The sequence below is a fragment of the Aulostomus chinensis genome, chromosome 15, assembly GCF_037954235.1.
Source record: "Aulostomus chinensis isolate RoL2024-O1b breed Wild chromosome 15, RoL_Achi_v1.0, whole genome shotgun sequence".
Classification (NCBI taxonomy): Eukaryota; Metazoa; Chordata; class Actinopteri; order Syngnathiformes; family Aulostomidae; genus Aulostomus; species Aulostomus chinensis.
Genome location: NC_141334.1, coordinates 5,665,679 through 5,692,406, shown reverse-complemented (window position 1 = coordinate 5,692,406; position 26,728 = coordinate 5,665,679). Strand labels below are relative to the sequence as shown.

Sequence of the window (26,728 nt, the reverse complement as noted above, 5' to 3'; positions counted from 1 at the left end):
AGCAATATTACAAGTTGGGTTGATTTTAGCATGAAGTCCAAAATGCTTACTCGGCACATAGTTAAGTGGATTTTTTGGCACCATCCCTAGCGTATGATTCACAGGCCTTTGGATCATCTTAGAAATGTGTATGGCAACACAATGTTCATTGCGTGTGTATGTTCTCAGGGCATGAGAGCTGCCAAAGGTTACTCAGAGGAAGGCGGCTCCAGCCTCTGCACGGGGCCTGAAGTGTGTCTATATAAACCTACTGACAGCAAGCTGGAAAAACAACCTGATACAGCCAGAGAATGGAAGTTAGAGTGGAAAGTAAACGAGGAAGAGAGAGAGACAGAGAAAGAGAGCAAGTGAGTATCCAATCCGACCCGCCCAGGTTTCAAACTATAGTTCTTTGTATTCCCATGACATAAAGATTTATTATGCAAACATTACCATTCCCAAAAATACATATTGAAACAATTTTAGGACAAACATAGGAGACAAAGTGAGTGTCCTACGCTGTCACGGGAGTTTGGAACTCAGGGCAGACCAGGGAGGTGGTGAGGAGAGCAGCAAGTGCATTAGTAGTCTCGCTTCAGGAGCCCTGAAAAGCGAAGCAGGCTGGGGCGGCGTTGTGGGCCGTCACACAAGAGCGAAGGACTGTCAGAAGAGAAACAAAAAGGAGAGAGAAATGATTAAGAAGCTGCCGAGGCCTCCCTGCCTGTCGGTGTACCCGCCTGCTCACTGGAAGTAGGCCCAGTAGAGGACCTGGCGAGTAAACATGACAAACCCACTCCTGTGTACACATACACGTACTCACTCATACAGCTGTATGACCTCAGAGCACACACGCTGCTTATTAGTATCCTTTCTGTAATTTCTCAATTATATTTTGTGGTAGCTGTTTCAGAGGCACTGGTGTGTCTGAAGGTACAGCTAAGCCAGTAGCTAACAGAGAAATTGTGATTGATTGTGTCTTGGCGCTCCTTATTTCCTCTACTGGTCCCCGGACTCTGTTGTCAGACTTGGACCTGAGTTGCACTTAAATTATAAGTAAATTTAGACTTGGGAACTTATGAACAATTTTTATTGGGCTTGATAACATTAAGGAAGTATCTGACGAGTTACAAGTCATCGTCATATGTATCCCTACACGTCTGTCTGGTGGGCGTGGTCACAGAGGTACAGCAGCAACAAAGGAGCAGCTTATCTGTGTCAGTTTGTCAGAACCTTCGACAATAAAAACTTTACACAAAGTACAAACAAAGGAGGTGCTGTGTGCATCATTTGTGGAAAAGCTAGCCTACTGGTTCCATGTGAAAGTGAAGACTGAGGTTAGCAAACATGTTCCGGTAGCTTGCCACGAGCTTTGTGGGACATTAACTCAATCACGGTGATGTTTGCTGAATATTTTTAAAAGATGAGAGTTTTCAAGCGCTGGAGAAATGATTCTTCCGTGTTCCCGTGTCACCACATTTTGGCTGAGCTGAAATATTTTATAATTTAAGGGGAACTGGCAAAACTTCAAAATTTGGAGAGAGGGAACAACACAATTCTGACCAGGTGTTGGAGAACGCTTGTGTTGCTCTTTGGAATTGCATTTTTATCTTGCCAGAGAGTTTTGTGACACAGAGGTTTCTTCTGAGGATTCAGGTTCAGTCACGGGCCTGCAGACCAAACATGGCACTAGACACAAACAACCTGATACTGCAGAAATATATGAAATGACTGTGACCCTTGAACTCTGCCACTGGACTGCACTTGTTTTTTCTCGAAACCTGCTTTCTAAAAAATGAGAGCAAGTAGCATTGCACTTCCCACTCGATCTTCTCTATAAATATTAAGAGAGTGAATCTGCGTTTAAACGAACATTCTTGACTGTTTTTGCTTCCAAGATGTGTTTATAAATCATTTTATTTTGTGCACATGTTATTGAAAACACATGTGTACTGCAGATATGAACCATTAAAGACAGTGGAAGTTCTTCTCCTGTGACACACCTGTGGGTCATGACCCGGTCTTTGGGAAAGGGAGCAACAGAAATTCAATTCGGATCCTTTTGTGGCTGACGTGTGGAATTCCTGCCTCAACAATGTAGCGCTGTCGGAGGCAGCTAGTGTGATGTGTTGAATAGTGTTTTATGATGTCACTGCTGCAGCAATCGCCAATTTGTCTGGTCACTAGAATAAAATGTCATCCTGCAGCTGATGGGGATTCACGTGCCACTCTGGTCTGTAAGGCTTTCTTGGCTTCCTGGGGTTGATGTCACACTTGTTGCTGTGTTACTGCTTGAGTAATACTTGAAAATCCTGATCACTTAATTCCTAGTTTGGTTTGCAACTCAAAAATGGCAAACGTGAGTCTCAATTATAGACGCACATGACAGCGCGCCCTGAATTGCCCACAGTGTTGTATTTTAAAAACCACCTGTGGATTATGTCTCTCTCTGAGAGGTTGATACAACATGTTAGCCAATGGAGGGGACGTGTTCCTGGCCAGGCTGCGGCAAGTTAGCATATATTGATCAAGAGAAACCGCAGAGGATGAATTGAACCTCCTCTACATATTTACTCTGGAACCTCAGCCCTGTTTGTCCATCAAAAAAGGTCAGCAACATATTTCATGTCTAACAAAGCGCCGCGCTCCCTTTTCAATTCATCTGCTGCTGGACCTGAGAAAGTCCTGGGCTGAACACACACTCACATGCACACACACAGACACACACACACAGACACACACACACACACACACACGTGCACGCGCGCAAATGCACACACACGCACAGCTCCACCCCAGGCCCACGTCCTCCCCTAAAAAAGTGATGTATGTGTTTTTCAGAGAGGACAAGAAGGTGAAACTCAACATGCCTCTCTTGTGTCTTCCTCTTAGAGTGAAAGGTATTCATGAGGGAGAGGACAACGTCACCTCGCCGGACAATTTACTGCCCTTCTCTGGAAATTCCACATGATCCAGGTATGGGAATGGTGTGGGAAATGTTGGAGCAGTGAACTCACCCTGGCAGTTTTATCTTGATTGTCAGATAAAACGGTATCTGCTGCTCCAAAGTTATACATGCTATTCTTTGGCACGAAACACTTCAACTGCTTCTCACGTAATGAGTTCTGATAAAAACTGCACAAACACTGTAGCATCAGTGAGGCCAGTGAAAGTGCACCGAGGCCCGGAGATTCATCTGAAGACACAACCTTCACAGTCATAAATCAAAATCTTTGACTTTGTCTAAAAGGGGACGACCAGTGCGTTGTTGTGAGTTTTCTGAATCCTGCATTGAATGAAACAGCCTAATCATAAATGCATAGGAATATCATAACTAAGATTTAAACGGATTACAGAAAAGATTACACTTTAGAATGATACTGAAATGCTGATGGATGCATGTATTTCACACACTAGCTAGTGATTCAGATGAATCTGGTACCCACCACGTAACAAATAGAGGGCACTCGGAGCTCGCCTACCACCGCTGCATCCTCCTCTTCTTGTGCGCTGAGCCAGGCACACAGATGCAGGTACGGATTAACAGTAGGTGCATATACACACACTAGCACCAACGCAGAAGCCTGACCCAGCAGGGCAGGTTAAAGAGGAGGAGGATGAAGTGCCGTGGGCCTCTGGTTATTCTCAGTCAGGAGGGGTGTGTTTTCCCACAGTAGCACACGCAAACAGCATAATTCATGTTTTTTCCTGATAGCTTTCATGTCATCTGACCCACGGACTCCAAATCAGTAGATACTGGCTTCACATTTCATAACATTTCTCAGCATGCTGATCCTGTACATCAGCTCAATCGGAAAACGAATCACAACAGAAAGGAATCAAAACAAACAGCGGCACACTGATTGCTGCATTTCAGATTCTTCTGTATGAAGCTTTAAATAACATTCAGTGAACAGTGCCCGAAGTTGTAAATTATAAATTACTTTCATGCACAGAGAGAAGGCTGAGCAGCTACGTACCAGCATAAATATAAGAGGAAACTATTGCAAATGAAACACAAATATAGTAAATGATAAATAATTCAGGGGTTTATGACAAACTGCAGTGTTGTTTTAAAGAGATTTTAGGGTGTGTTTGTTCCAACTGTATCCATTTCCACCATTGTGCATCATCAGCCTTTTGTTAGTTGTCAGAGGCTCTTACAAACGCTAAGAGGCCGTTAACATCGTCTCTTCACCACCAGTCTCAGCTCTTTCTCTTCTTTTGTATTATCTTTTTCCTGCCTGCTCTCACGGCCTTATTACAACGTTCCCTCCATTTGGCGTCTGCTGTGCAGAACGAGGAGACAGACTCTGTTTAGTCGAAGGGAAAACACTGGAAACACTCCAGTGATAAAGCAGGTGTGGGTGGCTTTTGTTACACTCTTGTGTTACGCGGCGAGACTCTCTTCCCAAATGTTTTGAATTGTTTTGGAAAGGCTGAACTTGGCAGGGATTCGCTCCTCCAGTGTGTGTACGTGTGCGTGCACTTAGGATAGCTGTGTGTGAGGTGGAGGTTTGTAAATATCAAACTCCGATGCTCTGTTGATTTTTAATGTCAATTTATTAGGATGATATAATTGAGTTTCCACGCCAAAGCTCAAACAAGTTCAGATTTGACTGATAGGGAAATGGGATGCAGCTATTTTTGGACAAAAGCTGCTGGCAAAGACAAAAAAAATCCACATATTCAGTGTCACAGTGGGAATGTTATTCCTGGAGAGGAAGAAACCTGTGAAACATTATTTAAATGCTGAGGCCTGGAGTTGCATCATGGTGTTAAGTCGTCTATGACATTTATTGACCTCCAATACAAAACCGATGGCTTGAAATCCCCTGAATGAAACTGGCTTGGCTGTAGGAGGGTGAGAGGATGCGACGCGCCTGCAAGCGTAGCATGAAAAGTAGAGCTTATTCAGGCAAAGCACTTACATATTTTTGGTATAACTTTCTTAAAATATATTGAAATATTGTCATTTAATTGATTATGATAAAGACGAAATTTGCTGAAGAAAGAGCTGGAAATGCTTGGAGTGAGAGCTGAAGGTGTCCGCAAGCAGTTAGCCAGACTCACCTTTTATTCACCAGTGGAGGATGTGAGTCGGCGCCTCTAATTCTGCTTTGTTTAGCTACTAGCTAATCCTCTCATTTCCTACTTAACCTTCCAAGTACTTTAGATGTGTTGCAGTTAAGGCCATTAATCCATAATCATCTCATTCATTACAATTTGGAAACAAAAAACAGAGCAGAAAACAGTAGATTTAGTAAGTAGTGACGGTCACATTTCAAAGCGGGACAGAAATAAGACACGTTTTTCTACATCCATAGAATTTGATGAGGTGTTGTGTTGCTGCTGACGTCCAATATGGCTGCCTCTTGACAGTATGTTACAGGCTACTACTTGTTCTTCAACTCTGATTTCATAAGAGAGCTCAGTGTCTCTGTTTAGAGGAAGGACCAAAGTTAAACAGTGGGAGGACGAGGATAAATGTTGGGGGAGAGATGTAGGAACGTCGTTTAAGAAAAGCTGCAGACTGGAGCCGGGAGGAAGGCGGTGGGCTGCAGGGCGGGGGGAAGATGGCACAGGGAGGATGGCGGGGGGACGGAGGGTGTGTCTGCTGAGCCTCAGAGGGGTAAGAGCCTTTCTCAGGTGGGTCTGCCCAAACATGACGGCTTGTTTACCTGTCAGGTTGTTGCTTTTGTCTGAGGCTCCCATGAGAGACAAAGGAGACAGTTTTAGCTCTTCTCCAAGCAGGACCACCAGTGGTGTGTGTGTGTGTGCGTGTCAGTTATGAAGGCAAGTGAGCTCACAATGATATGTTTGTCTTCATGCATGTGCGCCCAAACACCCTGACACAAATGTATGTGAATAAATTTGTGTGGCACATGCATGTTATGTTAGGGTCTTAATGTGTGTGTGTGTGCGTGTGTGTGTGTGTGTGTGCATGTGTGTGCGCGTGTGGGTGTGTGACCCACGTTTTGTTTGTTACTGGGCGGGTTTGTGTACGAATGCAAACATGTGTGACTAATACGTTTCAGGAGCAACGGACAATGTACGCACAAGATGGCTGTAGAGTTGGGTTTAGGGTGAAGTGTGTGTGTGTGTGTGTGTGTGTGTGTGTGTGTGTGTGTGTGTGTGTGTGTGTGTGTGTGTGTGTGTGTGTGTGTGTGTGTGTTTTAATGAAGGTGTGTGGTTCTTTTAGTTTGGCTACATGTTTTAGGGTAGGTGTGTGTTGCAATTTGAGCTCCATCACCAAAGGAAGCGTATTTGTTATGGAGCATCCTCGTTGATTAAGCCGACAGGAAAGTGCGATTTGTCAAAGATTCAAAAGAGTTGCTGTATCAGTATTTTTTGCTGCAATTATAATGAGTACATACAACTTTTTCATCGCTAGTCTCATTAGCACAGTCATGAGATCCCTGTAAACACAACTGAGCAATGAAAGTAACACCTTACCCTGACCAGCATCAAATCATTAGAAATGATAATTTGATTAATAAATCAGAATTCCAGTGCAAATGCACTGGCAGATTCATGTGCAGCTCCAGGATAAACGAATGGGAACGTTGTATAAATATTTGTCCTCTGTAAAAGTTCAAATAATAGTGCAAAAATGTTGTGACTGGGGAAGATTTGGGATGACGTCTGCAGAATGGAGTTTATCTTGGGTGAATTCTAACTCTACTGGATAATGACATTTTTGGTCACATGACAACTGGCGGCGTAGGAAGAAGTTCAAGTTCCTGCATGTATGAGAATCTGTTGTTGGCCCAAGTGTGGAGCCTCAGTCATATGACGACAAACGCAACATAAAACACTAAAAAGAAATTTTTTTTAAAGTGTTTATTTTAGGTCATTAAAGGTGGAATCAGACATCCAGGAAGGCTCAGGCAGTGCACACCGGGCTGGAAGTTTGAGTGTAAGGATAAAAAAGCCTCTAACACTGCCACCGTCATGGCGGTGTTCTCTGAGTGGGTTTGTCCATCCGCCCCGTTCTTGTTGACATGACATCTCAGGAACATCTCGAGAGAATTTCCTCAGATTAGGCACAAATGTGCACTGGGACTCGAGAAGCACCTGAAAGCTTTTGGTGGTCAAAGGTCAAGGTTACTGTGACGGCTACACAGGCGTATCACTGTGCTGCAGTATTTGTAGTGCTGGCGAGTGAACGTGCATTTTGAGAAAACTAGTAGAACTCAGCGGCTTGGCGTTTTGAAATATACACAGCTTACACAAGCTGTCAGATTGATGAAAGCCACGTAGTTGCAAAACACTTCTCATGGGAACCTGAAGCTGTATCTTTAGGGGTAACAGGAAAACTGGATCCAACAAACTTCACTGGTCCTTAAACCCATCTGGCTGGTAAAATCATGTTCCCTCTTCTTTTCTTCACCGCCAAACTTTTGCCAAAACATTTAACGTGATTGCAAAGGTGCTGGATCCTTGTCATGCCTTCTGTGTTTGTGTTTAATTGTGCTTATCTTAATGCTTGAGCGTCTGTGTGTGTGTGTGTGTGTGTGTGTGTGTGTCTACCTGTGTGGCAGTAGGTAAGCCCGGTAATCCCCGTTTGTCTCAGTCTGAGAAGAATAATGCCGTGACTCATTGTGAGAATGGGCCAGCTAAAAGCCAAAGCACTCCATGTATCAGAGATATCAGTGGTCGCCAGTGTAATTTATCAAACTAATCCTCAAATGCCAAATTAATATGTTAAGTATAGGTGTGATTATATGATATGAGATGTTTGGTTGGTGTTGAGGGGGGAGTTTAATATGATAATCCCCGTCTTTGCTGCCTTTTCTTTCACTCTGGCTTGTGTGGGCGATGCGGTGGCACATCTTTTCTTGGAGGTTTTATTGATGAGAGGCGCTGCTCTTTCGTCTTCAGCCATCGTAACTGTTTCTGGCGTCAGTTTCATCCAAACAAACCGCTTCAGTGGGAGGGTTTGAACCGGTTGTCTTCCCGTTTATCTTTTACTCTGCAGGATTTTGTCACATCGGCTCTAATGACTATTTTTCTTCTTACTCAGACATTTGAGAGCTTTGTTCAGTGTTAAATTGCGTTACTTTCTTCATAAAAAAAAAAAGCTTTTATGAAATGGTCTTACACTTATCAGGATACAGACGTCTGTACAATCATACCCGGATTTGACTTCCGCAGCCGTGTTTGGCCATGATGTCAATCTTTGATGCCCTGATTCTTTTTCCTCTGCAGGTATTTAATAGATAGAAGCATAAAGTTAATAAAACTATTGCATTTTCAATGCACGATTATCGTAACCAGAAGAATTTCCCTCAACATTAGCGCTGGGAAAAGTAAGGACATCTGAAACAAAATATTAAAGATATGAATCTTTGTTTATTGTGTGTTTTATCTCTCTTTTTTTGGGGGGGGGGGGGAGCAAATTAATTACAACCGAAATACCGGTGTAGTGAGGTTGAGTGTGTGCAACCGAAACTGTGCAAAGCATGAAGACAGACCACATCTACACTGTGCGAGAGAGCGCCGGGAGGACGCAGGATGTCGATAACCTGACTCAGAGCCCCTCCACTAGTTGGTCACTGGGTCCTGGTAATATCGCTTATCTTCCCATCTAATTTCTTTAAACTCCGCCCATTAGTTTTTGAGGCAGATTTGTTTTTTTAGATAAATTGATCTTTAAATGATTTCCCAACCAAGATGTGTGCTGTTTCTCCTTCTCCACCCACTTAGAGACCTCTCCATCTTCTCTTCCACCATCCTCCTGTCAGCCTCTGTCATATCTTCATCTCTCGCTCCATATAACTCCCTTCCTGCCCCCTCCTCCACACATCCATCCATCCATCTTATGGTGTTAAAACCAGCTGCATCTCCCTCTCTCCAGCTGGACATATTTCATAGGGACAAAAAGAGGAAGAGAGATCATTTTGGGGACAGATTAGACAAGGGGTGAGAGGGTATGAAATGGGGAGGGAACAAAAGATCAGTATATATGGTGAAGAATGAGAAAAGAGGGCTGAGTTATGGAGGCCTGGAAACATTTCAGGTTGTAGCAGGGGTGTGCGGAGGCTTTGATCCAACCCAAACAAATAATGCATTCATCCATCTCCTGCATTTTATCCAGGAAGTACAGCTGATGATTTTCATCCAGCGTCTTACACAGGATTCGCTATCGCACCACAGTCTGCACTAGTTGGGGCCTGCTGGCGTTGCAAGTTGACACAAAGATACGGGTGCAGGCGTGTATCAGTGTCTGTGGAGAGCAGACTCCTGAGACCAAGCGTCATGAAACACGTTTGATTTTTGTAGCCGTTGCAGACCTTAAAAGTCTGATCCCCAGTTCCTCAGTCGTCATGACACATCTGCTGGAGCCAGTCGCTTCCTGTGACCGTCATTAGTACCCGCTACATACTGTACTTCCTCTTCATGATCTGTTAGGGTTGTGAAAGCTGTCCAGTGTACCTGGAGCTTTAGCCAAGGAGGGAAATCAAACAGTTTTATCACATAATTGAGAGAAATATATCTGCATGCTTTGGCAAGTGGGTCGACTACATTGTTCCCACATTCATGAGAAGTGTGAGGTATAACCGAGTGGATAAACACACACACACACACACACACACACACTAATTTCTTGGCCTGTTACCCAATGCCAGGATAGTTCTGTTTTCCTCCAGGTGTGTTCAGCGTCTGTGTTTCCTGCTTGGTCAGTGGGTCTAACCTTTACTCTGTTTTAATCACGTAAAGTGGAGCTCCAGTAATCTGCAGTACTCTGGTAAGGTGTGTGTCTGTGTTTGTGTGTGCGTGTACGTGTACGTGCGGTTGCCTGCTAGTCAGGCTGAGGTCTTGTTGAGATTGGAGTGGCCTTAAGGTCAAAGGTCAGATAAACACAGCTGGCACTCTCCTCCTGGTTGACTTAGAAAAGCAGTTTTCTCCCCCCCTCAACCTCTCTCTTTATCTCCTCCTCCCTCGTCTATATATCTTTGTCAGTTCTATTCTGTCTCCCTTGTGATCTTTCTTTCTGCCTTTTGTCTCTTCTTTCTTTCACTTGTCCAACTTTTTCAACCCCCCCTTCCTTCTATGTTTCCCTCACTTTTCTCAGGCAGCTCTCTTCTCTTTGCATCTATCATTAATTTCTCTCTCGTTTGCTCTCAATCTAGTCTTGATGTGATCAAATCCTCTTCGATCGCGCTGATCTTGATCTAGCCTTTCTCTTTTGTTCTGATTGTTGCGTACATCTGCTTTTATGTTCTACCCTTCGTCACATCTCTCCCTCTCCCTCTCTCTCTCTCTGCATCTCTCCATCATGTCTGTTTGTTGAGGAATGCTCCCTGGATGCCCAGATCCATCACTTCTTGTACATCGTTGTCAATAAATCAGCCTCCCTTTTGTGTTTCTGCCTCGTCTCTTCACCTGTGACCCAGACTGAGGTCTTTCTCAGTCAATCTGTGTCTTCTGACCACATGAACAAAGTGTCCAGACACTTGAACATGAATGGTGGAGAAGATTAGAGGCGTATATTGCAGAACCAATCCAGAGTCTTCTGGATGGCGCTTCAGGTCGGACGGTGACACGCTGAAGTTGTGTACCCGTAAATGTTGTCCCATTGGTTGGCTCAGTCAAAGTCGCCAAAGAAAACTCTCTCAGAAGTTCTTGTTTGCTGTGTTTGGCATGAAAAACATTCATCACTTTAATACAAACACAATCTCTGATAAGGACACGATTCATTCATCCATCCAAACCGCCGCTTTCTGCTCGTTACATCTGTGACAGAGCCGGACTGTCGTGATGTGTGGCGTCAGGGGTGGAGCAGGATTTAGAAGCTGCTACATCGGCTCTGTTTGTTCTGCCTTCGCTGCAACACAAACGCAGAGAGTTCTGTTGAGCTTCTGTCATTGTGAATACCAGCATCATGGTGCGATTGAGAAGTAAAAACAGACCTATTGTGATAAAGAGAGAGGGGGAGAGATGGCTGGCGGTCGGCGTAGCTGCTACGGTGATTATTGACTGCAACAACTGTGGCTACACTCACGTTACGCGTCACAGGCGGACCCAGTTGAGCTGACACAAGATCAGTTTGGTTGTGTCTTAGTTTTTTCTCTGTGAAGGAGAATTGGGGGAGAGCACCATTTCCTGCAGGGTGTGTCATTGGCACAGCGTGAGCGGCGTGGGTTGCTGGTGGCTGTTCTCTGCATCTACCTGGCGTTCCGGTCCCCAGACTTCGGTGGAGATCTCTGATGTGTGGAGTCGAGAGACAACCACCGCCTGACTCATGTGGCTCATCCCAAATGTGTTGGAGACGGATGTAGTTAGTGAGAGTTCCTCCTCACCAAAATGAAAAGATGATTTGTTTATGAACTTTGTGCCAACATGTTCACCAATCCCATATGAGTCATTTGTTCCAACCCTTTGATATGACACATATTCGCCTGTTACAAATCCACGATGAAAACTAATGATGATTTATGATGCACCGCAGCCGTGGTTCAGATACAGGAGCATTACGGCTCTTTTGTTGAAGGTAGAACTTGTTAGGGGATAATTTTAGCCTCTAAAAGCTGTCCATCTTGTGATGTAATAGCACTTTGTTCCTTAGGAGGCGATGGTGACACAGTGCAGCGTGAAGGGGTTCTCTCCTCTGATCTCTCTGGAGCTGCAGCACGAGATCAGAGCCTGCACTCACAGTTCAGAGCTTTTCTCTCGCTGTTGGCGTGGAATTTAGAACGATGCATTCCAGATTGTAACATTATGAGGGAGCAAAAAGCTACTAACCAGGCCTGGTGACCATTGGTTAGTTCTTCGTGTCGAATCAACTGGATTCAAGTAAACAAGTTTCACCCTCAGAACACGTTAAAGATGCGAGCATGTCTTGTTTCTTACAAGGAGACAGGAAACCCAAACCTCCCTGACATATGCCGCTCCTGCTGATTTTGTCATTTATGAAGCTTTAATTTTGCCAAGATCTGTCTCGTGTGTGTGTTACACACTTACATGTTCTTATAAAAGACGGACAAAACTTTGACTCGCGGTTGCTTCGAGGGATCAAACACCGGTTTCTCTGGTGTCTAAAGTCTGAAGTGTTTGTTCAGTCACTGCACAGCTCCACCCCTTTGTCACTATATACTGAATACATTTGATTTTTGGTTTCCTGTTGTCATAATTGTCCTTGACATTCAGGTTAATTTCTCAGATCACATTAATGACCTACGGCCACTCACACTTGTCTTAGGACACACAGCGGTGCCCGCTGAAGAGGTTCTGAGAAGCGAGGCTGAAAAATCCATTCTGTTGTACCGCTGGTGACTTCAGCCAAAGAATAATTTACACTGAAAAAGAAAAAAAAAAAAAAAACCCACTCCAGTTATTTTTCCAAAGATTCATCGTGGATCATCAGTGTTGGCCTTTCTTTAACCCTCAACCCAAGGTTCCTCTGGGTCTGTTTCTACTTTGAACCAAACACAACTGCCCTAACTAGCGCAGACACTCAAACCCTAAATGGAGATTAAAGATGTCCTCCATTTCCCCACAAATCTCTTGCTTCTCAAGTTCAGAGCCAAGACTATGTCTGTGATAAATAGTAGCAAAACTAAACACCTCGGATAGTCCATCAACGTGAAGATTACGATTTAAATGCGCAAGATTTATGTGCATGTGAGTGTTTCATGTGTGTCGGTGTGTGTGCTCAGTTACGTCTCCTGTAATATCTGTTATTGCGCTTGTCTATGAGAAGGATCTGACATCTGAAGTGCTCGCCGGAGAGTATTTCAGTTTGGGTGGAGTATCCGCTTCCATCCACCAGTCAGACACGTTCTTGTGTTGAACGTCTCTCGGCAGGGACATTAGAAATCGTCTCCCTCAGTTGTGTCAGTTGCTTGGAGTTCCTCCGTCAACACCTCCACCTTTAAGTGTCAGAGGGCGACTTGTACATCCACAAATATCCTGGACGAGCCTCAGGCGGAATTATGAGACGGAGCATCGTGTCGATATGTTCCAGCCGTCCAGTTGGAGGACTGGAGGCTTTGAGAAGTGGGAATGTGATTGCTCCGATCTCCACGGGAAAAATCAGAGCAGAGGTGTAAATCTCCTCCGTTGGTAAAGAATATGAAAGTGCCCTTGAGCAACGCCAGAGCGACCCACTGCTCAGTGGTCGGCAGCTCACGATGGATGGTTTTTCTAAGAGTTGTGGCTTTTACTGTATAAATGTTTAAGCAGGGAAGAGAATAAATAAAGGCTAACAATAAGTCACACTTTTCCGTGTCCTGTTAGGTCCTGTCCGGTCTATTTGACTTAAGCTCATGGGAATGTGGTGATTATTCTGTTCTGTGAGACATTTTTTTTCCTCTATTCATATTCTGTGGGATGAATTTCTGCTCTTTGTTCCTGGAGCATTAATAGATTGAGTCACCCCGACAGCTTTGGCTGTCCGTGTCTCGGGAGGTTGTGGCTCGTCATTGGCACCATCAGAGCGTTTTTCAGAGCCGCACTCCGGACGCACAGCTCACCTTACTGGGCAGCCGCTTTGATTTCCTTGTCGTATGCAGATGTCAACGCAGTTCAGAGGCACAGTTGGAATAATTTATGCTCACTGCTGCAACTACAGCTCTAAAGTGATTGTCACCAACCAGCTATACCTGCTTAATTTGAGGACTGGCCAGACAAGGTAGGCTGCAACATCCGCATTGCATGCAAAGGAGTTGGTTGGCTCCTGACAAGAGACCACAGCTGCCAAATGAGACAGCTTCATCATTGTCTTCATGTTTCAGATGGATGGCATTGCTGACAGACAACCCAAATAAATTGGCGGGGATATCAAGGACAGACAAGCTTACATTTCAGGGCTGCTTCTATTTTTTTTAAACCGCGGAAGAGGAGTTCTCCCTCTTTCATCATTAAGGTGCATTTTTATTCAAATGCAGTGAAGATGAGAGACTGTGGGTCCGCTGGTGCACATGTTAAGGGGATTTAATACAAACTAAAGTGTTTGTATCGGTTGCCTGTGTATACTAAACCTCACCCTCTGGACCACTGGGCTGACATGCACAAGTGAACACATGCACACAGGAAACAGCTGGGGGGGGGGGGGGAGACCGAGATTATGAACCGCAAACTGTGTTTGAACATAGACATTAACTCAAGAACTTGGCTTGTTTTACACGTCACTTCCAGAACTCCGCCCCCAATACTCGTCAAATATAAAGAGTATGTGAAGACTGATGAAAAATTAAACATGTAAAACTTGTTAAATGCTGTTGAAATTCTATGTTGACTGGGCAGCGATATTTTATTTAAGGGCTGGGCCTCAATATGTTACTACACAAAAGATATTCTGGTGCTCGTCAAATTTCACCGCGCGTTTTCAACCTGGAGGTGAAAATCCCAACTTGCTGGGTACCACCTGGTTATTCTGATTATATGTATATTACATTACACTGACATCTGAAAAACTCCTCCATTAAAATTCCACTTCTTTAAAACGGTATTTGTAAAAATTGGCACAGTTGTACACCTGTTACTGAACACATTAAATATGCTTGCTATAAAGTTAAAAAAGTATTATAATCTGCATTGGAATATCAATGCAGTATCGTGGGAAAAATGTGATACTTTTGTCCATCGATTTTATTACACAGCCCGAAGAGTCAGCCTGGGACTCAAATTATTTGTTTTTGTTTTTTTAAATGCATGCAATACAGCTTAGATTATATATTTTCTCATCTTTAATACACAGCACGTCAGTTCTTTTAACCGTGCCGATGGATTGAAATCCCTAATTTAACAATGCAACTGTGCGGGTGGTTAAAGTTCCTAAGAAAATGTTATTTAATCTTTTTTTTTTTCAGAAAAATTGTTGATTAAATTCACTTACCGCAGCTTCTAGAAACAAAATTCAGTCCCCCAACAGGCTTCTATCTCATAAGGAAGGTCACAGCTAGATAAACATTAAAGAGACACGGGGGGGGGGGGTTTCTGGGGTAGCATTCAAGTAGTGTGACACATTCGAATGCATCCACGTGTGTTTTCCTGCTCGGTATCGAGTCACGTGTTGTTTTGACACACATCTTTTAGGCCAAACTCATTTCCCGGTGACTTATGCTCTCGAGCGCAGAGCGGCTGTTAAGGAACTCCTGGAGAAAGGGGTTAGCAGTGTATTAGGACCAATTTTCATACGCCTGGCCCTAAATTAGACATTTGGTTGTGTTTTAAGTAAAACCTGAAGGTAGCGGAGGCCAGAGTGGAGCCAGAGAGATCAGAAAGATATATGGTGACATCAAAGCTGTTCTTTGCAGCCCACAAAACCACAACAGCTTCAGAAAAATCCACCCAACTTAGAAGTGGAGGAGTTTGTGTGTGTGTGTGTGTGTGTGTGTGTGTGTGTGTGTGTGTGTGTGTGTGTGTGTGTGTGTGTGCGCGCGCGCCTTGAAAGCAGGATGATGTGTATCTGTGTGTCATGTTGAATCGACAGACAGACAAGACCTGTAGTATACGATCAAGTAAAGGCGTTCAGTGTTTTTGGATGGTGAATAATAAGTCACGCGCTCATAAGAGAGTGTGTTTTTGTAGAAATGCATGTGCTTTCTCTGCAGTGATGCAAAGTAATTTACTCAGCAGCGACTCAAGTTCCCCTCCAGTCAAAAATTCTCCTCCTGGTCTCAGCTGAATGTTTGAGCTGGATGTTCGTGCAGAGAAGTGTTGATTGCTGGAAGTCTAAATATGAGCAGGATCTGGGCCATCGCTGTCTGGAAGCCTCCGGAGCACAAACACCGAGAATGCACTGCAGTAGGAGACTTTTATTCTTAGGTCCAATGATTTAATATTTTTTTATTTTTATATTTTGTTGCTTAGGAGGAAGGAGGAGAAGATAGCTTTTAAGGATTGCTTTAAGTTTGGGTCCCCCCCCCCCCCACCCGCCCCCCTGCAAAGAACAATTCAGACAGACGTTCTAGACAGGAAGGGTGAGATTATGAGACACTCCTGTGGTTAATTCTACAGGTTGTTCTGTTTTTGATGGAAATGTACTTTTACATTTTTCTTTTTTTTTTTCTTCCAGTATATTCTTACACTGATTAACAAAATTGACGGCATTAGCAGCCTTTTTTTTTTTTTTTGTCCTCCAATGAGGGGAACAAGACGCCATTTTAAGAAACTACGTGAGGTAATTGACTTTTTTTTTTTTTTTAAATGCAGAGACCCCTGTCAGATACATGCAGTCTTTTCAAAATAAACTTTACTGCAGGCCTTTGGATTATTTCATTAGCTTCTCTACTTCTTATTTTACCGGCCTCATAGGTCACAGCGGACGGTTTGGCCTCCATCTTATGACGTTCGCTAAATTTCTCATGTGTCAAAGGTATAAAGATTAATGACCAAGCGCGTCAGTGTTGTGCCAAATGAAATATGTCTGCATGACTGAAGTGAATTTGAAAGATGGTAGTCAACAGGCCAGTTCAGGGGCCGGCAGATTGGACTCGAGGGCATATCTGCATCCATCCTGCGGGATTTCTGTTGATCCATTCGGGTTTATGAGTGAAAGCGTCGAGCACATGCCTGGGAGAGACATGTATGTAGCTTGCGTAAAGCTAAACTTGTCATACTTGAGAGCCAACATGCAATTTGTTAGAGGTTTGGTTTGGTAAGAAAAATACAATAAGGCAGAAAGCTTAATTGCGTTGGACGTGTTGAGGAGTTTGACGGCCAACGTTGAGCATAATGGAGAATAACTGCTTTGTTTTCTTTTCGACTTCTACACCTCTGTCTACACCTCAAATTACCTTTGTCAGAAGTTTGGTGTGATCTGGATCTTTTCAGTCACACTGTTGCCAGCAAAGGAATGAAATCAGCTCACTAAACTTGAACTTTATGAAGAGGTTCAACTTCATAAAGGCTGTAGGCGCTCCAAGGATGCTGCTGCAGTGTTTCCCCTGCGAATGTGTAATTAAGACCGATTATATACATCTGTCATTAGCTCTGCTTTTCCTTCTGCACTCAGATGAATGTGTCAATCTCCCTTAGTTGCTTTTCGCAGAAACACAATTAGGACGAGTTACCTTTGCAGTCACAGTTTTCTCGAACCTGCATGTTTGTGGTATTCTAAGGAAAGGAATAATAATAATAATAATAATAATAGATAACTGAGCGAGCGGTGCTATTTTTAAATTGGCTCCAACTGAACGACAAGATTCGGGTCCAATTTATAATTACTGCCCAAAGTAATGCAGTCAAACGTACTTTTGTCTTTTTCCTCGCCACATGTTTTTCATTAAAACATTCATGAATGCTGTGACAGAATGATTGCACAGCAAATCCGGGGGGTATAGAGGTGTGACAGTGATACCATTGTTTTGACACCCTTTTAACATCCAGTCGCTCTTGAATTATTCAGAGGAGGCAACTGAAGTCATTGCACGCAGACCCTGTATGATCCCTCAGTAAACCTGGGCGAAGAGAGAGTGTGTGTGTGTGTGTGTGTGTGTGTGTGTGTGTGTGTGTGTGTAAGGGGGGTTTTAGAGAGGAGGGGGGTAGAGAAAAAAACAAATAATTCAAGATATGAAGAAATCCATGAAGAAAGATGGAAATGAGGAAGAGCATTTGGAAAGCTGAGCAAAAAAAAAAAAAAAAGTTGAAAGCTATGAAATGGAGACAGTGAGGACTTACTGTAAGTCTTCCCCCTGCCACTCTGCTGACAGCTAAGTGCTCCTCATTTAGTCCGTTAGGAGCCACCCTGGTCAGCATGTGTGAGTCAAGTGGAAGCAGATACAGGAGAGGAGGGGACGGGGTGTTAAAGTGGGGATTGTCTGGATTTGGCGCAGTGCAGATGTAATCCTGTCTCTTCGCTGCTTGAGATTCAACCTCTGTTTGTGAAACCGTGATTTGTTTCCAGAACTGAAGGTGCTGTATTTTTTTTTTTTTTTTTAGGGGGGGGGGGGGTATTTTGTTCCCAGAAACGCTGCCGCCAATTTGCAACAGGACGGCGACACAGTGTGCTGCGGAAGAGAGTCTTCACCCGTGTCCTTACCGAATCCTCGTAATCCTTTCTGGGGAGATAACCAGTCATTTTGGATTTCTTCACAGCTGGTATTGACTTGTTTAAAGCACCAGCCAACACACATCTTCACCGCGCAGGCAAGAGGAGACAATCACCTGAGCTTACACCTGTAGATGTGCCTCACTGTTGTCATCCCGTGAGCCTCCGCGATCCACCAGTACAAAGGGCATTGATGAGGGGGTATTATGGCAGTATAGTAAATAGGGCCCACCCTCAGAAGTGCCTGAGATGATTCATTAACGCTGTTTTCCAAACTGCAACTGTACCAACACCGAGCTGCTTTTCAGTTTGTAATTAGACGGTGGATTTTCAGATGAATCGCTGGATGAAACTGCAGCGCCGTCACCATTCTCTCTGTCTCCATTTGAGCAGCTTAAAATGATCCGAGCGTGGCTGAAATGGTCTCGGTTTACTTTCATCACGCCATGTCATTAAAATAATGTTTTGATCAAAAAGGTTCATACTTTAAAGGCGCAGTAATGAGGCCCATCTTATAATGTAAAACCTGCTTAACATATCTCAGGTTTTTTATTTCTAAATACAGGCTGCAACAGGATGGTTAGTGACAACTGTGACGGTTGTCAGAAGTAAGAATCAGCCTGTCATACGCTGCATTTGCATGATAAAAGCCAAATTACTGAGTTAGTCATGTAAACACGTTCATCTAAGATGTCAAAGTCAGACCATCATACCAGGAAATACTGTTAGCATCCGATTAAGCCCAGCACGTGTAGAACCCTCATCTGCCTGACGTGTGCGCTGCATGTGCTCTGTACGTTGGCCTTTGACCCCGGAAGCTGAACGCGGCGTCTAAAACTACGGTAAAAGCAACACTTTCCTAGAAAAAAAAGAACAAACTTTCACATTGTCTCAGCTAAGGAAAAGGGGTACAGTGCCACCTACTGTTGTGGAGGCAGACATACTTGGGTGAATGAATAGATTCTGTCCCCTTCATTGTATACTGGGACAATGACGGTTGTCCAGTTCAATGGCTGCAGTTGTGGTGCACGTAAACCCACTGATGGATGAGGTGATGATTAAAATATCAGTGACGCTGAGAACTGAAACATCTTGACTTGTGCTCATTTCCTGACACGAGCCATATCTGTTTTTGCTAGGTTAAATGAATCCAAACCAAAATGTAACTGGCTCTTTAACTGACCCATGCCCCCCCCACACACACACACACACCAACTTTCACAGCATCGTTCTGGTTGTTGTGCACAATCCTGCTGATGGAGAGACTGACAGACCTCCAATAAACCCCCCCAAAACCAGCACTGACGCTTGCACTGGATCTTTATACCGTTTTAGGTTTACACAAGCAAAACTGCAAGTGAGCAGAAGCTGTCCAGTACCGCCAGTAAAATAATGTGGTAATTAGTTGTGGTAATTTTAGGCGGTTCAACCACAAGAACGCTAAACAGTAGCAGCACCAGTCACATGCTGCACGACGGCATCTCTCTGTCCACATCACCCTGAAAGGTGCATGACGACTATTTTTCAGCTAATCTCAAAAAACTTACAAGATTAAAAAAGAGTGATTAAAACCAAAAAGAAATAGATACACAAATAATTTTTTTTTTTTTAATATGCATGTAAGGAACTTCAGTTTTTGGCTTCACCTTTCAGCCCTGGAGGTTGTCAGTATAATTTGTTCAACAACAGGAGAAATTGTTCATTAAAAAGAATTAAAAATTTAAAACAAAAAAACCTAATATATTCTTGTGTATCACAAGGTTTCACAGCCTGGTTGCAATTTTGCTGGCTTAAGTAATTTAAATCAAGAGTGGATTTACTGAGGAATGAGCAGATGAGTCTTGATTTTGTGTCACTGATGGTTGTGTTGGTTTCTGTCAAACCGTTTAATCCAAACGCTGATCTTTTCCCAACTCTAACCAAACGTGTCTGTGCCTAAGTAAACCTGCACAGGCTGCGCCGTACGGGCCGGAGGACTTGTGGCAAAGTCCTTTCAATATTGGATTTACAAAAGTTTTCAGGGAGGAGAAAGCAATGTTGTGTTACTCATTCAAGTTATCCCAACTTGGCTTGACATGTTTGGTCAAAACTTTGCTTATGTTCACTAGCAAGGCTTATACCAAATAAGCAGAATTCCATTAAAGAAACAATAAAATCAAAACAAATCCTTGTTTATATCAGCAGAGCTAATCTTGAGCCCGAACACACAACCAGTAATAACTTTCCAAACTGTTTAGTACAAGTTCAGCGCCTTCAAATAGCAGGTAAATACGACTCGGGGTGAAACAATGGAGGCTTGACTGGGTGACATCACAGCCTCGGGTCAAATGTTTTGCCTGTTTTCTTTCAGAGTCACACTGATGAGGACTTAAAAAAAAATGCACAACACGGCAACGACACACTGTGACAGGTACACAGGCATGTGCATACAAAGAAATTGACCCATGCATGCACACACACACACACACATTCTCTCTCTCTCTGTCTGTCTTGCTTGTCCCAGTACAACTGCAGTGTCAAAGTGTCAGGGGAGCGTTTGAAAAGCTGTAGTAATAACAGTTAAGGCAGGGCATCAGCGAGACGCAAGACTGACACTCTTAACCTGCCTCCATCAACACACATGAACTGCTTCACTGGCAGAGCAACAATTCTCTCACGGCGCCAGTCAAAACAAAGTACTCTGTTCACACACTCTGCATAGGACGAGCCCCCCCCCCCCCCCCCACACACACACACACACACACTGGTTATTTGTTGTATCTACACAGAAAGCGCAGAAACAACAGGCTTTTCTCAGGGAATCAAAAGACCCCCTGAATCCAGGAGAAAGCTCTCACTTCCTATTGATTTCACCTGTTGAATCCACTTTCAGCTTGAAGGGAAGGAGACAAAAAATACAGTTTACAAAAGGATTTCGAAGCCCTAAAAAGATTTGGATGGGTTCTATAAGGACGCTGCAACTCAATATCGGAAATGTGGTCTTTTTTTTTTACTCTATAACGCTGGGCTTCAGTCCAGAAGTCAGTCAAGGAGAGATTAAAATGGGCTTTCTGAATCAGTCTTAGGAAAGTGATATAACAAAATATTGGCAGGAAGATGTCGCAAAAGCTTTTTAGGTTCCCCTCAAGTGTAGAGAGAGCTGGATGAAGTACAGAGGCAGAAAACCAGGGTACATTACTTTAGTAAGCCTCCACCATTTCTGGCTCCAAGTGGAAAAATACAAATGTTCAGGCAACAATTTAATGTGAAATATAGAAAGTCTCCATACATCTGATCAGTCCCTCTCTACCGGGCAGTCACTGCATGTGCACGAGGTCGGATCTCCTCGTTACAGCAATTACAACCTCTAATCACTGTTACGACCTTAATCATCCACCATCTTACTTTCTCGTCCTTGAAGAGCCAAAACAAAACTGGCCACACCCCTTTCCAAACTCCTCTAAAGGAAAGCTGGCCGATATGCAGCCCGCATTATTTCCACTCTGAAAGATTCATAGAGATATTGTACACCCTCGTCACGTGGACGTGAGGAAAAGTGGGTGTAAATGTAGCGCGCCGGTGAATGTTTCATGAATCGGTATCCTTTCAGAGCTGCACGTGGTAAACTACACGCTGCAAGAATGTAATGAGGGACGATGAGAGCCTGCATAAGCCAGAGGAGGCTAATGAGGACTGTCTGGTAGGCCGGGTGGGTGGGGAAGGCTTGGCTCGAAGATGTGACACCGTGAAATGTGCTCATGTAAGACGGTGAGGAATTTCATTGATGTTTAAAGGCCATAAATGTCATCTAAACATCATTCACTAAGCTAAGTAGGCTGATAAAATTGTGAATTAACAGTATAAACTTGAATAATTTAAGGGATCGTCCTTGGAAAAGGCAGTAGAGAAAACGGTTTCAACAAAAAGAAGAAAAGGAAAAGATTTTGGGGGGGAGGGGGAAGGGTTCATCAGGATTGGCCCTTGAGATGTACCATCTTGTTTTAGCGGGGGTCCTAACATGAACCCCCCTAGAAAAACACCCCGACAAACACCAGGACAACCTCATGGACCTTTGGTGAGGTTTTTTTATCAGTTCTATTCAGTTCGCTTTCGTCAGAGTTGAGGATCTGATACTTTAAATGAATGTGTAAACCGACTTTAGAGCAAATGATCACATTCAAACATGGACGTCTCTTGAAGTTATTTAATTTCCTTCACTCTCAGAAAATGCTTCTAGCAGAGCGTTGGGATTAATTTAGTCTACATTTTGTTGAGGCTGAGGAGGTGAAGGACAGCGTAAACACCAGAGTGGTTCCCCTCCAGTCGTCTTCGTTGTCTGTTGGCATTTCCTTTCTCGACACAACAGAATGCCCTGCAGGGTGACCTGTCGATCATTTCTGTAGCAGAAGCACGCATATCTACAAAAGCGCACACGTGAGGGGAGTGGAACATGAAAAGAAAGAGGTGGGACGAGTTCAGATCTCACCAGTGGGAATCGTGTACTTGAGGAACGGAAAGAGTGCAGTCAAAACACAGTCATCGCTCGGTGTCCGCTCATGGACATAGCGGGAGTTTGTACAGTTCTCCCAACATATCATGCACATGCAAAATGAGAAATGCGCAAGAACACGTTTGTGATTCTTTTGTGGAGCAACAGACATAAAGACTCGCTAGGATTCCCCGTGGCACGGTCTTGTGTTTTTGTCAGTTGAGGGCTGTCAGAGGGGATTTCAGCCTCTAACGTTCAACTGTAGCTCAACGGTCCGCAGCGATCTGCCATGCTCCGCCTCATTCTTATGGAAATTGAGAAATTAAGTAAAAATACATCAAGTAATAGTATCATAGAATTGCATGACGATTGGGCAGGACAGCACATTGAAATTTTAAACCAAGGTGACGTTTGTTAGACGGAGGAGGGCAACTTGAGGGGAGGGGCTAAAGGCTGTTCCAGCCACAGCAGAGCGTCATCGTCGAAGAAGCTTTGGATTTTGCAATTTAAAGATTCTCATTCATGGTGAGCTTGAGCAAATAATTTCTCACTGCAGTGGAGCTCAACAACCGAACTTTCTGAACACGAGAAAGTGAATGAATCATAAGAATTGTGAGGCATATTTGACATTACCAGACACTATTTCTGATTAACATCTGTCGGCTGACGCTCCCTGGCACTGTAAAAGACAATGAAACACTAATCAGTAAGTGTCACTGCCGACGGAAACGGATCCCGTTGTTGGAAGCAGCATCGTCATCTTGTGGAGCAGAAAGTCTGAGGAGAAACGTGACGTGATGATCGGTTTGCAACTACAACTTTATTTACCACCAGTCAACACAAAATGTTTTTACATCTCTGCAAAAGTATTTAAGTGCCGTATGCGGTACCAGACAAATGACGTTAAGCTCAGTTTAGAACTACAAAACGAGCCTTACTGTCACTGGAACCTCCAAATGAAGTGTGTGTGTGTGTGTGTGTGTGTGTGTGTGTGTGTGTGTGTGTGTGTGTGTGTCAATCAAACGTTGCCTTCCTTACCCGTGGAACAATCCTGAAAAGGGCGTTTTCCTTCTTATGGTGAGGTTCATCAGTCTGGGCCTGGGAGGAATTGTATTTGCATTTCCTAATTAATTAATTTGCAGTTGAAAGTTCTTGTTCTTCATTGGACGTATCCCACATGGGTTGTTTTTTTTGTGTGTGTGTTCTTGTTGAAAGCACACCAAGCCATCAGCCAAATGTTACTCAAATGTGACTGTGGCTGTCTGGTAAATTTCAGACACAAAATAATGACTTCTATGCTTGGCTGTAAATCTGAACATTTCCCAGATAACAATGAATGTTTGGCACAAAATGAGGCCCACATCTGTTCTCCGTTCAGTTCTCCCATCGCCCATATCTGCCATTGACTCAGGGTGAGAGGCAGGTGCACCTTATTTAGTCCACATCTGGCCCAAGTCCTCGTTACAAATGGGGCCGCCTCTGGCACACAAGGCGCATGCCATAACCCAAGTCGAGCCTGGCTAATTACATTCGGGCTGGCTTCCACACAACAGTTGCCAGTGCCGTTACTGAGCCGTACGTGCCAAACGTGTCCCAGAGTGGACCTGAGCATGTCAGTGCCTGGTAGATGTTCACATTTGTATGAAGTTAATTTCCATACCGGCTTGAGCTCACTTCTGTTCTGCTCATTATCAAAGGAAGACAGCGTAGAGTTCCCAGGGAGTTTGTGTTTGATCCCGTACGTACACGCACCGGGGCGACTCTCCGAGCAAACGAATGCTTGTTTGCAAAAACTTTGTTGTGTCGTAAATAAATCTTCATTTGACTTTGAATCTCAACCTCCATCTGCAGTATTACAGTCATTTAGAGATTACTGATAGCTAACTATATTGATATTGATATATAGTCAAATAAATGAAGGTAGTTTATTGAGTTAATTTGTGTTTTATAGTTCAAGTGGAATTTATTAGGATTCTGACAGGTTTCATATCATTCCTGTGTAGAAGGAAGTGTCAAGTGTCCAGTGTAATGACAACTGTCACGCCAAATAAGCCGCATCCTGCTTTTGGCAATGTTCAGCTGTAATCTGCAACTTGTAATTATCTCCCAAAATAAGTAGGCATATCATTTCAAGATGAGGCTCATCATTTGTCTGTTGTCCTCCTCCTCGTAAAAATCGAGATTTAATCTCCGTTACTTTAAATTAATGCAGACTAGTGGTATAATCTGCCCTGCAGGTTCCTCTACAGGTTTAACCTGCTTCTGTTTTCTGCAAGTGACATGGACAGTAGCCTGTCAGCTATTCACAGAGACGCCATCTGCGCTTCATCAGACAGACAGATTCTTGTAATAACCCCTCTCAAATATCATCCTCCTTTTTTTTCTCTCTCTCTCTTTCTACAGCCGGCCGTGGTGCTCCGCTGTGTTGCAAGCAGTTGAAGGTCTCAGTTGTGTAGTTTTTAAACAGTTCTCAACCTCTGGGTGTAACCTACTCATGGAAACAGATGGGTGGGCCTTATTATATAATAGAAAAATGTAATCTGTAAAACCTTGTAGCTTTAGGAGGGGTCCTATCATTAAAAGTCCTATCATTATGTATCCGACGGTAGCCCAGTCTCTCCAACTATTATAAATCACAAAAATGTACTCTGCCTCATTGGCAAACTGCATTGTGGACTTACCAATCATTGCAATGGCTTATGGGATTTTTTGATTTCACAGTCTGAGTCCAAACCTGCCAGGAACCGCAGCATTTCGCTCATCTAGGGAGTTCTGAGACGCTCTCCTGTGCCACCAGCTGCAGCATGAATATGATTCATTCTCAGAACGGCCCAACGACAGAAAATTGCACGAGTGTTGTGCATCAATAAGCACTTTTTCCATCACTAATTTGTGCAAGCGAAATGACCCACGTGTATACACACACACACACACACACACACACACACATAAAATTGATATGGCTTATGGGATTGGCCATTTACGTGTGTGTGCCTGTCTGGCTCAAACCATTTGATAAGTTAGCAGCTACGCTAATTAAAGAAGGAGGTGCCTCCAAGCCATTTAAGTGCTACAAAGTAGGTAACATGATCAGGGGCATCAGTTCGTCTGTTGGCAGGGTTACGCAAAAAATTTGTGGTCAGGTATGGATGCAGTTTGGTAAGATGATAAAGCCTGAGCAGGACAGTCAGGTGATATTTTGGAGTTGATCAGAAGCTGGATGTGAACCTGATGATGTCACATGACCTTCACACGCTTTCAGAATGAATTCACAGTTTACCTTGCAGAGTTAAAGTCTAACTGACGCTGCATCTCAAAAGCACGTAACTGCTGCACAGCGAAGTATTTCTGCAAGAAACGGGACAGAAAGGCGAGAAGTACCAGTGGGAGGATCCACGGCGTGTTGTAAGTTTCAGGAGAGAAAGTTGCTGCACGCCGTCGTCTGCACTGCAAAATGCCCTGCGCATGATCTGGATTTACATGATTGAATACGTGCCAGCCAGTGGCTGAGTTGCGGCATGTTTCAGTTAATTTTAGAGTTGCAACCTCTGTAAGATGAACTAACCCTTTTGATAAGAATGCATGCTAGGAGTTGGTCTACTCCACCAGGCGCCAATCAAACCCCCTGGCACGGTATGTAAAATGGCTCACACCAGTTCTGTGAGTCATGATCAACTCTACTGGGAGTGTGTGCTCCAGGTCTGCTTCTCCCTCTTCTTTGTGAGTCATACAACTGACAATACAAGCTGTCACAGCTCAGCACTGGCAGCATGTTAACAACGAGCGCCAAATATGTAGTAAAGTTCAGCCTGGGGCTTCCCACTGTGTTCTCACTGCTCCTTCTGAGGGGGTTTGAAAGGTCAATGTTCCCCTCAGTCTTTCCAGTCAATGGGAATTCTTTTTGTTTTTTTCATGACCTCCTTTACATATGAAAACACGGAGTGCGTGTCATGTGTTTGTACTCTATTTTTACCAGTGCTTTCTAATGCATCGTAGAATTAAACGTTGATATGTCCAGATATCTCAGAGACTACGAGGACTAGTGAGAGCATGAAGTATTCGGTTGGTTTTTGTATTTTTTTGGTCGTTAAAAAAATACTGCAGGAAACCACACGGTCTCACAAAACAAAGGTCAGGTGACAAGCTAAGACTGAACACTCCAAAACGACAGTGGCATTGTCCAACTACGGCACTGGAGTGTACACATGGAGGCTGTCAATCAGCCTGAGGATTCCGCGACCTGAACCTGAATGTGACATCATAACACATGAACATGTGACAGGATA

The 26,728-nt window shown here is 43.8% G+C and overlaps 1 long non-coding RNA gene across 2 annotated transcripts in view; it reads left to right on the top strand.

Moving 5' to 3' along the window:
* The window catches only part of LOC147248428 (uncharacterized), a 51,197-nt gene extending 25,564 nt beyond the window's left edge, over positions 1-25,633 (top strand). The window contains exons 3-5 of one of the 2 annotated variants that reach the window (XR_015119514.1): positions 169-347; positions 2,869-2,952; positions 25,164-25,633. This is a non-coding gene — a long non-coding RNA (uncharacterized LOC147248428). Of the gene's footprint in view, positions 1-168; positions 348-2,868; positions 2,953-24,845; positions 24,931-25,163 lie in introns of those variants that run through there. The other variant, XR_015119515.1, reaches the window with a different exon arrangement.
* Positions 25,634-26,728: the final 1,095 nt, after the last annotated feature.